This window comes from Schistocerca serialis, chromosome 4, assembly GCF_023864345.2.
Source record: "Schistocerca serialis cubense isolate TAMUIC-IGC-003099 chromosome 4, iqSchSeri2.2, whole genome shotgun sequence".
In the NCBI taxonomy this organism is placed as follows: Eukaryota; Metazoa; Arthropoda; class Insecta; order Orthoptera; family Acrididae; genus Schistocerca; species Schistocerca serialis.
This window is the reverse complement of record NC_064641.1, coordinates 62060721-62074882: the sequence shown is the minus strand read 5'-3', so window position 1 is coordinate 62074882 and position 14162 is coordinate 62060721. Positions and strand designations below refer to the sequence as shown.

At 41.8% G+C, this 14162-nt stretch overlaps 1 long non-coding RNA gene across 4 annotated transcripts in view; it reads right to left on the bottom strand.

Annotated features, from left to right (window-relative positions):
* Positions 1-14162, bottom strand: part of LOC126473996 (uncharacterized) — a 109502-nt gene that overhangs the window by 71868 nt on the left and 23472 nt on the right. Inside the window, exon 2 of one of the 4 annotated variants that reach the window (XR_007586551.1) lies at positions 5801-6198. The exons of the other annotated variants lie outside the window; for them this stretch is intronic. This is a non-coding gene — a long non-coding RNA (uncharacterized LOC126473996). The remainder of the gene's footprint in view (positions 1-5800; positions 6199-14162) is intronic. 4 annotated transcript variants of the gene reach the window in all.

Below are 14162 nucleotides of genomic sequence, written 5' to 3'. Positions count from 1 at the left end.
TTAATTGACTGGTGTTGCCGCGAACAGAGGTTGTGCGGACAGGTTTCCTTAATATGGCCCAACAGGAGTATCACGTAACGTAGCGGGACCCACGTACTGCCTATTTTTGAACTTGTTTCCTACTTTTTCTTGTTTTTTTTTTTTTTTTTTTTTTGAACTGTGGCGCTCGCGACTAGGTCATTAGAGCAACTTTTTTTCCTTCGGCTGTTGAAGTGGTTGACATTTCTACATGTTTCATTACTGTCTTATCGAGAGCCTGAAATATTGTAAGATGTTTGAGATTCTGATAAACATAGGTATAACGCTACAGGAAAAAGTAGGTAATAAACAGTATGTACAAGGACCAAGAGGAAAAAACGAGAGTGGAAAACCATCTAAAAAGTGCTGGCGTTAAGAACAGCATATGGTAGGGATGGCGAATTTTGCTGGATTCGATGTCTGCTATCTTACTTTGACGTTATCAGTTTTTTTCTGCGTCCTATGTATAGAGTGTTTACTTGATGCTGATACAATCTTCCACGAATGACGGAGAAGTGCTAACTTACTAATCCGAGATAAGAAGTCCTGGTACAGAAACGACTGAATCGAAATTTAAGAAATGAAAAGTGAGACGAGAAACTCGACTGAAAATGCTGTCTACACATTTACCCATCAAATAGTACAAGCCCTAAATAACAAATTATCGCCAATTGGTGTTTTTTGTGATCTTTCCAAGCCATTTGACTGTGTGGATCATGTCACACTCTTAGAAAAACTCAGGTTTTATGGAATTGAAGGCTATACACACAGCTGGTTTGAATCATATTTAACGAACAAAAGCAAAACGCTGTGCTGGTGGGGGGGGGGGGGGGTGTGATGAATTCTAGTGAATGAGGGGTTATCGCAAGGGAGTCCCACAGGGTTCAATTTTGGGTCCTCTGTCGTTCCTTACTCATGTGAATGACCTCTCACTTAACGTTCAGCAAGCAGAACTAGTACTTTTTGCAGATGACACGAGTGTTATAATAAATCCCATTCCAGAAAAATCAGCTCAGAATATTGTTAAGGATGTCTTTCAGAGAATTATTAAGTGGTTCTCAGAAAATGGACTCACCCTTAATTCTGAAAAAACTCACTATATCCAGTTCTGTACACTGAATAGAGTCATGCCGACAATTGATGTAGCATATGAACAGTGCTCAGTTGACAGGGTAGATTTCTTTAAATTTTTGGGTGTTCACATTGATGACAACATGAACTGGAAGAACCATATTACTGAGCTTCTCAAACAATCAAGTTCAGCTTCTTTCGCTCTTTGTATAGTCGCTAGTCTTGGTAATAAACAGATCAGCCTCCTAACGGACTTTGCGTATTTCCACTCAATAATGTCTTATGGAATAGTTTTCTGGGGTAACTCACCACTTAGACATAAAGTATTGATAACACAAAAGAGAGCAGTGAGAATAATTAGTGGTGATCAACTAAGGACGTCATGAAGGCACCTATCCAAGAAGTAGGCATTTTAACTGCACAGTCAGGTTACATATATTCACTAATGGAATTCGTTATAAATAATCCATCTCAATTCGCGAAGAACAGTGATGTTCATACGTACAACACTAGAGGAAAAAATGACCTTTCCTATCTGTTATTGAAGCTGTCAGTTGCTCAAAAAGGAGGAGATCATTCAGCAACAAAAATCTTTGATCATTTACCCAACAACAAAAAGTATGTGGCAGGTAGCAGATCTAGTTTTAAATCTAGCTTAAAATCATTTCTTTTGTACAACTTCTTCTATTCTATGGACGAGTTTCTGTTTCAGAACTGGCAAAAAAAAAAAAAAAAAAATAATAATTTGCATGAGTAGAACTAAAAATTTCAGTAATATTAATACTAACACTATTCACGTGTGTGTATGTATTTATCTTGTAATCTGACTTGTTTCACATCATATCGATAAAATAATCGTGAAAATGGTCTAAGGAACATGACATAACTAAACTAAACTACGAATAGTTGTCTGCACGAGGTCATATATTGATTTAGGCTATTATGTGCGTAATATGGCCGTGCGGTTAAAGGCGCTGCAGTCTGGAACCGCAAGACCGCTACGGTCGCAGGTTCGAATCCTGCCTCGGGCATGGATGTTTGTGATGTCCTTAGGTTAGTTAGGTTTAACTAGTTCTAAGTTCTAGGGGACTAATGACCTCAGCAGTTGAGTCCCACAGTGCTCAGAGCCATTTTTTTGTGCGTAATAACTAACATTTTGGAGTGAGAAACTCCAACCAATATATCTAAATGTAAACGACGAGGAGTGGGGACAGGCAACGCTACTAATACACTACAGATGGCGTGACCTTCCATGAATGTATCTCGTTAAAAAAAAAAATGATGATGGCAAACTAAATGTGCACATTTTGTTTGTGAACATCTGGGGAGACGTTTCCTGAAAGACAGAACGAACACGAGGTCTTACTTCGTGAACCTCTCGTTCACCTGATATGACTCCTTGATTTCTTGGTGTGGCGTCATGCGAAAAGCCATGCGCGGTACACTTGTCGAGGCTGAAGAGCACCTCGTGGCAAAAATTCGAGCTGCATGTGACATTTTTCGAATGACACAGTTTCTTTAAGTCAACACTTTCGCCTTTGATCGTCGGTTTTAGTCATTACGACTGCAGCTTCGACGGTAGCGAAAACTATTGGAGTGCATATATGTATTTTAATATACACTGACAGAAAAAAATCGCTGCCCCAAGAAGGAGTTGTGCGACATAAACGAAAGTTGATAGGCGCCTTTCTACATCTGCAAGATGATGTCTATTGAAATTATAGAAAATGATAGGCACGAATAAACGTAATGAACAGAAATAAAATAAAAAATGTAAAAAAAAAAGATGGACACCCGCACGGTTATGATTAGACTCGAGTGTTGCCGAGGCACGCACATACCACTGTGGGAAATGTAGAACAGTGTAGCAACAATAGGTCTAGGAGTAGTTATCCTCGTAATTAGTCGGCTAAACTGGAGCTCTCCCGAGCTTGCCAGTAAGAGATGAAGTAATATAGCACTGGAAGTTATTCGCTTAGAACTAGAATTAAATTCCGTTTATTTATATTGTTTTTATTTTGTTTGTTTCTTCAATATTGTGTTCTGTTTCTGCATCAATATAAACAATGGTTGCTGTCAACAAATTTGTAATTATATATATGATATAAAACATTGTATGGCACCATTCGTACTAAATATGTACGACTTGTTTAGACTTTAAAGATAACAGATCTAAAATGAATGGGAAAAGTACTCTCCACGCAACTCCTTCCTGTGCAAGCCTCTTCATCTCTGGATAACTACTGCAACACACGTCCATTTGAGCCTGCATACTGCATTCGTCTCTTGGTCTCTCTCTACAATTTTTACCTTACACACTTCGCTCCATTGGTAAACTGACGATTCCTTCATATCTCAGAACGTGTCCTACAAGCGAACGCTTCTTTTTGTCGAGTTACACCACAAATTTCTTTTCTCCCAATTCTATTCACTAATTCCTTATTAGTTACCAATCTACCCATATAATCTACAACATTCTGCTTTAGCACCACATTACAAAAACTACAATTCTCTTCTTGTCTGAACTTCTCCATTGTTCACTTTTCTATCCTGTACAAGGGTACACCTTCAGAAAAGCCTCTTTAACACTTAAATTTATATTAGATGTTAATAAATTTCTCTTATTCAGAAACGATTTGCTTGCCATTATCAATGTACATTTTATATCCTCTCCACTTTGGCTATCATCAGTTGTTTTACTGACGAAATAACAAAACTCTACGTTTACTTTTAGTGTCTCATCTTATAATCTAATTCCTTCAGCGTCACCTAATTCAATTCCACTACATTCCGTATTGTAGCATTCGTGACTGAGGGGAAACACACATTACGATTAACCTTCCCTGGTAGCCAGTAGTAATGCAACTTTATTGAACCTAATAAACTAAATACAATGAAACTTTCTTGGAACGTGAGTCTGTACTTCTCGGTTCAGCCTGATAACAAATCAATGGATCAGTGGAATGTCGTACGAGATAATCACTATGTTACACTGGAATTTCCTAGCAGATAATCACTGTCATTGCACTGGAAAGTCCATATTGAAACTTCTTAATATATTTTTGCTTGGAGGGGAATAACTGAGAAGGTGAAACTTCTAAGTTATTTAATTCTGAAACTGCTAAATGAAATTGAATGCAAGTGCCACTTTCCCATTTTTTAATCATTTCATTTCTGACCTACAGAATTTTCCCTGACAAATACAACTCAAACTTATCCTATTCATTTATGACCCATAATATACAAACGCAACGCAATCTGATTATTACGCAACACAAAAGAATGGCCCTGAATGAGAAGAAATCCTAACAATAACCCATACATTTAATAAGTCACTTACCTCATAGAAAATCTTCATGACACGAACTACAGCGATACAGCAAGCACCATTAGAGCCAGCTAAATAAAAGATTCTAACCACTGAAGTGCCAGGAAGACGTTTCTGAAAGTATTTGTGCGGAGTGTAGCCATGTATGGAAGCGAAACGTGGACGATAAATAGTTTAGACAAGAAGAGAATAGAAGCTTTCGAAATGTGGTGCTACAGAATAATGCTGAAGATTAGATGGGTAGATCACGTAACTAATGAGGAGGTATTGCATAGAATTGGGGAGAAGAGGAGTTTGTGGCACAACTTGACAAGAAGAAGGGACCGGTTGGTAGGACATGTTCTGAGGCATCAGGGGATCACAAATTTAATATTGGAGGGCAGCATGGAGGGTAAAAATCGTAGAGGGAGACCAAGAGATGAGTACACTAAGCAGATTCAGAAGGATGTAGGGTGCAGTAGGTACTGAGAGATGAAGAAGCTTGCACAGGATAGAGTGGAATGTAGAGCTGCATCAAACCAGTCTCAGGACTGAAGACCACAACAACAACAACAACAACAAACCACTGAAGGCTCTAACTACTAATAGGCATGTGGTTAGCAAAGGAAAGATTTTGTTGCAGAGCAAACAATGTATTTAGCAGATTTTACCTTAATCATGTGACAACCAGTTCGAAAAATTATATAATTGTCAATAATTTCGTTACCCACATTAAATCTCCATGACGGACACACGTCCAGACGGTCCGCTCCCGCTAATACTGCAAACCTCCAACACTGCTAATTATTAACCTCCAGCCTCCAGCACTGCTGACTACTCACTTCCAGCTGCCATCACTGCTGGCTATTCACTTCAAACTGCCGTCACTGCTGGCTATTCACCTCTAACTACGAGTCCGACCAGCCGCAGAGTCTCTTACAGATGGCGCACACCTCTGTCAGTGATATTAATGCAGTCTATAGCGCTGCCAACGTACAAACACATAAACAGGCAACTTACAGTATGTTGACGAAGTCCGTGGTGATAGTGGCTCATGTGGTGCCGAGCCTGGAGATGAGTCAGAGACAAAATCCCGAAAGACGTAGAGTTGCAGTGAAATCCGACTGATGGGCCACTAGGTGTGGCCGCGTAGGGCATGGAGCATAGCGAGTATTCGGCAGAAGAACTCCGATTGATTGACTACTAGGCCGGCATAGAGCCCGCTCGGCGGAAGAACTCCGATTAGGCGCGGCTGGTGTAAAGTTTGGAGGGCGAAGTCACTGCAGAGCAGGCTGCTGGGACCTGAATACTCGTCTGGTGGAAGGATACCAACGGAGGCCCCGTGATTTGTGGAAGCAAGGGAGCGCCGCGATGGCTGCGCTGTTTGTGACGGTGCTTACCCACCTGGCAGGAAGGCTGGTCCACACAGTTCTTTTTCGGTGGCTGGAGGTTCAGTTGTGAACAACCTTGCATGTTCGTGTTGTTTCCATCTGATCTCCACAGGAAGCGTCGCTAGTAGGCCGGAGCTGCGGCAACCCATGGAGCGGCACTGTATGGTTGGTGGCTGTGTCGCCAGGGAATACATTATCCATCCATCCATCCCTCCCCCCCCCCCCCCCCCCCCCACTCCCGGCGGAAGACATGGTGTAGCCGTCTCGAAGAAGATGTAGGGAGGAGAAGCCTCAGAGTCGGAGTGGCAGTTCCTGGGATGAGTGCTTATGAAGAAGAAGCGATGGCTGAAGGCAGATGGCTTCAATGTTCCCATGACAGATGGGGCTCGGATGAGACTGGTAGGAGCAAACCTGAAAAAGATAGACATGCAGTCTCGTCATCTTGGGAGATCGATCTGTCCGCCGAAGCCAATGGCCAGATAGTGCCACCATGGCAGTGCAGTTTGGCGGCGAGACTGGAAGCTCACGACACTTTGGTGGCTGCTGGATATTCGGCAGTGAGTACCTGGCGTATCTGTGTGCTGCTGCGGATTGTTTCGTCTAAGGCTCAGGCGACATGTCGTTAGTGGGCTGGAGATGCGGCAACCGGCAGTACACAACTGTATGGATGGTGGCAACGTCGCCAGACCACAAAGAATCTATAATATTGGTAGCCACGGTAAATGTGATAGTTTCTCCTCGTACCCACAAAATCAGTCCTGGCCGATGGGGGACTGTGTGAACAGAGGCTGGTCAACTTGGAGCACTGAGTCACCATTGGGGAACAAACACTGTACAATGCTATGGACATGATCAGCTTCCCGCGCCCGGGTTCCCGGGTTCGATTCCCGGCGGGGTCAGGGATTTTTCTCTGCCTCGTAATGACTGGGTGTTGTGTGATGTCCTTAGGTTAGTTAGGTTTAAGTAGTTCTAAGTTCTAGGGGACTGATGACCATAGATGTTAAGTCCTATAGTGCTCAGAGCCATTTGAACCATTTTTTGACATGATCAGCGACAATGGTCACGTAATCCTTGGCAGTAATGCGATTTTGCAGAGTAATCGTGGGGTCCACGGAATACCACGATATGGATGCCCAAACCATCACCAGCCTCTCACCATCCTTCACTCTTGGGACGTAAACACGGCCAGAAATTGGAAACAGTGTGAAACTCATGCGACCAAACTATATTCTTCTATTGCTGCATAGCCCGGGTTTTATGGATTCGGCACCACGTTTTCCTGTTACAGGCATTTCTACCACTGATGAGTGGTTTTAAAATTCCAGCTCGCCAAGCAATTCTTGCACATAGCGCTCCCTTTGTGTTGTTTGGCTGCTAACAGGGTTTGGGAATATGACGTTGAGTTCTGAAGGGACATTTGCAGCTGTCGTCCTCTTATTTTTCGTGACAATCCTCCTCAATGACAGCCCGTTACGATCGCTGAACACACACATTCGTCCGTGTTGTGAGTTAACGGATGTTCTTTTCCCGCCTTTCCTGTATGTTGTATAAATCTTTGATACGGCGCCTCTTGAAACATCAAACATTTATGCCCACATTCGGATTCACTTAGGTCCGACATAGTGTACTCACAACTAGACAGAACACTTTTGTGACCGCGACTTACAACGTTTGGAGACATTCCACAGGTGCTATTCGTGGTCAGATACAATGACACAACACGCAGGCTTGGTTAGAATCTACATTTATGTTCAAGTATGCAATTTTCGACGTATTTCCATATTTTTGTCCTACACCTGAAGTTGGATAATATTCGCACCTGTCACGCACCTGACAGCAACTGCTTTCTTTAGTACCGCATTTATTACGTTTCCTTTGAAGTCTGAGGGTATTCTGCCTTCTCACACATCTTGTACAACAGGTGGAATTGTTTTGTCACGGCTGGCCCTCCCAAGGCTATCAGGATTTCTGAGGGAATGTCGTCTCCTACAGAGGTCTTGTTTCGACTCAGGTCTTTCAGTGCTCTGTCAGATTCTTCTCTCAGTAACACATTACTTATCGTACCTCATCTTTGTCTACTTCCCCATTCATATCTATAATGTTGTCTTCGCGATCATTTCCTTTGTGTAGTCCCTCTATAAAGGGTGAGGTAGCCACTCCAGATATATCCAAAATTAATAAAATTAATATATCGAGGTGCGGTTTTTGCCTAGTTGTAGTGGACAATACGACGAATTTCCTGACGTCGGCAAGTAATTTTTATCGTTTTTAGTCTCCGAATTACGAGAATGACTTCGTTTTTTGCCACGGCTCTGTATACTTTTTCTGTGAAATTTGGAAGATGCTTCTCAGAGAACTTCAATGGCATAACATGTATTGGTCCTGATGAAACAGTATCAAGATAACGGTGCCGCAACCACTGTCGCCCCGTCAGGAGAAGAGATGTCACTAAAGCCCGCCCTAGGATTGCCAGGCGTCCAGATTAATCGGGATTGTCCCGGTTTTGAAGTTCGGGATGTTGAAATTTTCAGGTTTATCGCCTTTTCGATTCTTAACCGTGTTTGCACTGTCAAACCTGTAGCACCAACTCTACACTCAGTCTGCAAACGTACACACAGAGGTTCTGTTTGTTATTATATTCAGATGGTTAAAATGTATTTGACGACAAAGTAGATATCATATTGTATCTTTCTTCAGCTTCTGTCTACAGCTTGCTACCAATGTAAGTAAATTTTACTAAAGCTAGCAATTACAGTATGACGTCTCTTTATAGAACTCATAGTCCCACTCTGTTTGTGTCGGTATAAATCGGTAAATAACGTGACTTCCCTCGTTGCTCCCAACACTTGCTATCTAATAGTACGGCATGTAGTTTAAATCGTGATTGGTTTTCTACTTATTGAGTCATAGTTATTTTTTAATATTTATTACTACAAATAATATCAGATTTGAATGTGTACGTCCTTACAATGCGCAGTCGCGAACCCTTTTTATTTTCGTGTGACATTTTTACCGTAGCGGATGATCGGCCAAAGTTTATGTTGTCAGCAATGCACAGAATAAACACGAGTGTTCTTCTTATTACAGAAATGTGTTCACCCGGATCGCATAAAGGTACACAGTGATCACTAGTTTTAGCGAAATTAAATCGACGAAATGGATTGGCCTTGTAAAAATTATTTCTGTGCACATGATCTGAAGATTACGATCCAATTTCGCTGAAACTAGTAATCATTGTGTATTTTCATGTAATATGGGCGAGTGAACTTCTGTAATAAGAACAACAACTGCGTTTAGATTGTAAGATCGCCTCTGATACAGCTGACAATGTCAGGTAATCATCATAATGCACGAAATGCTGTAAACAGCTTGCTCATGAACTGCCCCTTCCCGGTCACTCCCCTCTAAAGTGAACTCTTTAAAAAGTTGTCGTCTTACTGTGCGTAAAATATATAGTTTTCTTTAAATTAATGACGAAGTTTATAGATATCGCATTTTATAATTTTTTACCCCTGTCCAAATTGTCAAAGAGAAAGTACAAATTTTCTGACAAATATAGCAAGAAATACTCCTTTATTAAAGAAGGCAGAACAGAATATGAAGCGTTCTGCAAACTCTGTAATGCATTTTTAAGACCGGATCATGGAGAAATTGCGGATATAAAGGATCGCATTGGAAAGCAGAGTCATATATTCAACGTATCATCCTCAAGTACAAATAAAACTCCCACAAATTACTTAGTAAATCACGATAGTTTATAAGAAAAACAAAAGGCTGTAGTAGAAAATTTTTTTTCATGCCATGTGATCAAAAAACATCAGTCTTTTGCTTCTAAAGACTGTCTTGATAAGTTAATACCAAAAATATCTAATGAACCAAACACTGCCACTCTGTATGCCTCGGCTAGAACAGAAACAACATGTTTGATTAAGCAAGTTCTTGGACCTCATTCAGTTGATGTCATTCGTAATGAACTTCAAAGTTGCTCATTTTATAGCATTAGCACCGATACAAGTAACCATGAAAATGGGAAGAAAATCAATTTTTATTCAATATTTTACAAATATAGGGATACATAAAAAGTTATTGATACTAGGAAGCTTAAGAGAAGAGACGTCAGATATGGTGATCAATTTTTGTGTACAGGTTTTAAATGATTTAAAAATTGACGTGAAGAAACGCATTGGGTTTGGAGGCGACAATGCTAACGTCAATTTTGGGGGGGGCACGAGAGAGACATGGAACTAACAAAGTATACAATAACCTGAAACCAGAAACTGAAGTAGATACTAAAGGAATTGTACGCCCTGCTCATACATTACATAATACATTACAAATAGCAGTTTACCAATTATTGTGTGACATTGATCACATAATTGAAAAGTTATTTAATTATTTTGCTACATACACTGTCAGGACAGAAAGGCTAGAAGATATCCGTAAAATCGTTAAAACAGAAAGTAAATCTCTGCTTCCATATTCTAAAACGAGATGGATATCATTGTTACCAGTTACTGAACGTACTATAAAGTTATTTGATGCTTTAAACCTTTTTTGTCAGAAGATAAATCGCCCAAAATTCTATTTGATTTTTTTCAGAAATACTCTCAGTAAAGTTTCTCTTTGGTTTCTTCATAGCCGATGCAGCACTTTTCATTTCCAAGTATTAAAAATTTAATGAAGAAAAAAGTCTGTTATACACGTTTTAAATGTTATTACCTCGACGGAGAACACAGCAAAAAAGAGTTAAAAATCGATTTTTTACCTTCTCAGGTTAATACAGTGTTAAGTAAACGCCAAGAAAATGGACTAATTTCCAAGAAACAAACTGACGTCTTTCATGAGGAAGTATTAAAATTTTATAAATTAATGATCGACTGTTCTGAACCGTGGACAAGTCCATTTAGAAATACTTGATGTTTTCGGAGATAACTTTGGAAAAAATACCTGACTCGAAAGATGTAGAAAAATCGGAGAAACACTGGAAACAATGTTATTATAAATGACATATTTTTATTTAAGTAAATAATCGCAGTAAAAACCATTCTAACGTGTGAATTACGGTCTCCAGATTGGAAAAGCAACACATCTTCCCAAAAAAATTGATAGTTATATTTTCCAAACTAGAAACAGAATTCCATGAGAAATATAAATATTTATATTGAATCTGCAAGAATCTTTTCTCCATACCACGCCACAGAGGTAACGTAGAAAGAATATTTTCCGTGATAGATTACAGTGGTCGAACGAGTGGAATACACTTTCAGTCGACGCTGTTCAAAGTATTCATCTGTGCTTGGAAAATTATGATTTTGATTGTTCCGAAATGCACGATTACTTATTAAATAATGAGGCTGTGTTAAAAACGGCCAAGTCAAAGGCAAAGCACACAGAAAAGGGCTAAAGGGTCAGGATTATTTATATGATATTGTAGTTAGCCTGTAAAATACACTCCTGGAAATTGAAATAAGAACACCGTGAATTCATTGTCCCAGGAAGGGGAAACTTCATTGACACATTCCTGGGGTCAGATACATCACATGATCACACTGACAGAACCACAGGCACATAGACACAGGCAACAGAGCATGCAAAATGTCGTCACTAGTACAGTGTATATCCACCTTTCGCAGCAATGCAGGCTGCTATTCTCCCATGGAGACGATCGTAGAGATGCTGGATGTAGTCCTGTGGAACGGCTTGCCATGCCATTTCCACCTGGCGCCTCAGTTGGACCAGCGTTCGTGCTGGACGTGCAGACCGCGTGAGACGACGCTTCATCCAGTCCCAAACATGCTCAATTGGGGACAGATCCGGAGATCTTGCTGGCCAGGGTAGTTGACTTACAGCTTCTAGAGCACGTTGGGTGGCACGGGATACATGCGGACGTGCATTGTCCTGTTGGAACAGCAAGTTCCCTTGCCGGTCTAGGAATGGTAGAACGATGGGTTCGATGACGGTTTGGATGTACCGTGCACTGTTCAGTGTCCCCTCGACGATCACCAGTGGTGTACGGCCAGTGTAGGAGATCGCTCCCCACACCATGATGCCGGGTGTTGGCCCTGTGTGCCTCGGTCGTATGCAGTCCTGATTGTGGCGCTCACCTGCACGGCGCCAAACACGCATACGACCATCATTGGCACCAAGGCAGAAGCGACTCTCATCGCTGAAGACGACACGTCTCCATTCGTCCCTCCATTCACGCCTGTCGCGACATCACTGGAGGCGAGCTGCACGATGTTGGGGCGTGAGCGGAAGACGGCCTAACGGTGTGCGGGACCGTAGCCCAGCTTCATGGAGACGGTTGCGAATGGTCCTCGCCGATACCCCAGGAGCAACAGTGTCCCTAATTTGCTGGGAAGTGGCGGTGCGGTCCCCTACGGCACTGCGTAGGATCCTACGGTCTTGGCGTGCATCCGTGCGTCGCTGCGGTCCGGTCCCAGGTCGACGGGCACGTGCACCTTCCGCCGACCACTGGCGACAACATCGATGTACTGTGGAGACCTCACGCCCCACGTGTTGAGCAATTCGGCGGTACGTCCACCCGGCCTCCCGCATGCCCACTATACGCCCTCGCTCAAAGTCCGTCAACTGCACATACGGTTCACGTCCACGCTGTCGCGGCATGCTACCAGTGTTAAAGACTGCGATGGAGCTCCGTATGCCACGGCAAACTGGCTGACACTGACGGCGGCGGTGCACAAATGCTGCGCAGCTAGCGCCATTCGACGGCCAACACCGCGGTTCCTGGTGTGTCCGCTGTGCCGTGCGTGTGATCATTGCTTGTACAGCCCTCTCGCAGTGTCCGGAGCAAATATGGTGGGTCTGACACACCGGTGTCAATGTGTTCTTTTTTCCATTTCCAGGAGTGTACATGAGGTTATATTAAGTTTTTTGTTTTTGCTCCTAAAGATATATATACCTGATGTCTTTATAAGTGCAGTTGACGTGTGTGTTCGTATGTACATATGTGTAAAATTTGTTTGTATCTTTAGTGTTTATTCTTAACAAATGTAATTTGTGTTACAATTTGAGATGCGTTTTTTTATTGCCTGACGGTTTGACGACCACGAAATCGGAGACGTCCCGGTTAGGCGACTGAGAAATCTGGCAACCAATGTCCTCCCTATTGTACCAAATGTAAGCAATCACGTAACTCAGGTGTTTATTGTCACTGCTGTCATACCAAGTGAGTAAAATGTTGAAATTGAGCAGTGCTACACAAGAGAGTCTGGAGAAACAATACTGAATGTTGAATTTAATCTGGAGTTAACAGCAGCACACATGCCTTTGGGAGTCGTCGGTGTTTCCTAATAGGCGTCTTGTTTTAATTTCCGCTGCAGATAAAAGTACAGAAGTATTATGTTTGGTAAGCTTAAGTTTTCTGAACGACCGTTCCAATACTCTCTAAATTTTCTCTTAAGAGGGTCTGTCACTACATGTCCGGAATGGGAGGGACATCCTTTATGTTGGTACAACACTGATAGCCTTACGTCCAGTGGGATGTCTACCAATAACTGCGGCAGCAGCATCTCTTAGGAACTCGAGATACTTGAGTATATTTAGATTCCCGTCAATAAAACTGGGACCAACGACATGAAGAGCGTTGTTTTTATCCATTTCTTTGAGTCAGCATGATTGTTTAACTGACGATTAATGCATATTGCGAAAACTGAATTACCCTTGATTTGTAGACGACGCTTCTTCCTTAAACGAAATTTTGCATAGGTTTGCCGCATCACTTTGTACTTTTCATAGATAACATTCGGAGAACTTTAACTAATTTTTGAAGTCATTTGCTTGAAGCTGTAGGTCAAACGGGATGTGAAGAGATCGAAATGCGATGGAATGTACTATTCGCAGAACACTCGTTTGGTCTATCCCTCTCGTACTTCCGAGACGCCTCTTAGTGACATTTCTTTCGTCAGTTGCTCGTCTTTTTCCTTCGCGTATTTTATTTTCGACACTTCAAGTTTGTAGAACTTTTAATTGCGAAGACAGATCATGAGTGCTACGATCGGGATATTCTTCGGCATACAACCACATCGCTGCTCTTATACACTGAAGAGCCAAAGAAAGTGGTACACCTGCTCCGCGAGAACGCAGAAGTGCCGCAACACAACGTGGCATTGACTCGACTAATGTCTTGCAGGGAAGCCAAACACGACTCACAACAAAGTCCCAACATACAGGGTGATTCAAAAAGAATACCACAACTTTAAAAATGTGTATTTAATGAAAGAAACATAATATAACCTTCTGTTATACATAATTACAAAGAGTATTTAAAAAGTTTTTTTTTCACTCAAAAACAAGTTCAGAGATGTTCAATATGGCCCCCTCCAGACACTCGAGCAATATCAACCCGATACTCC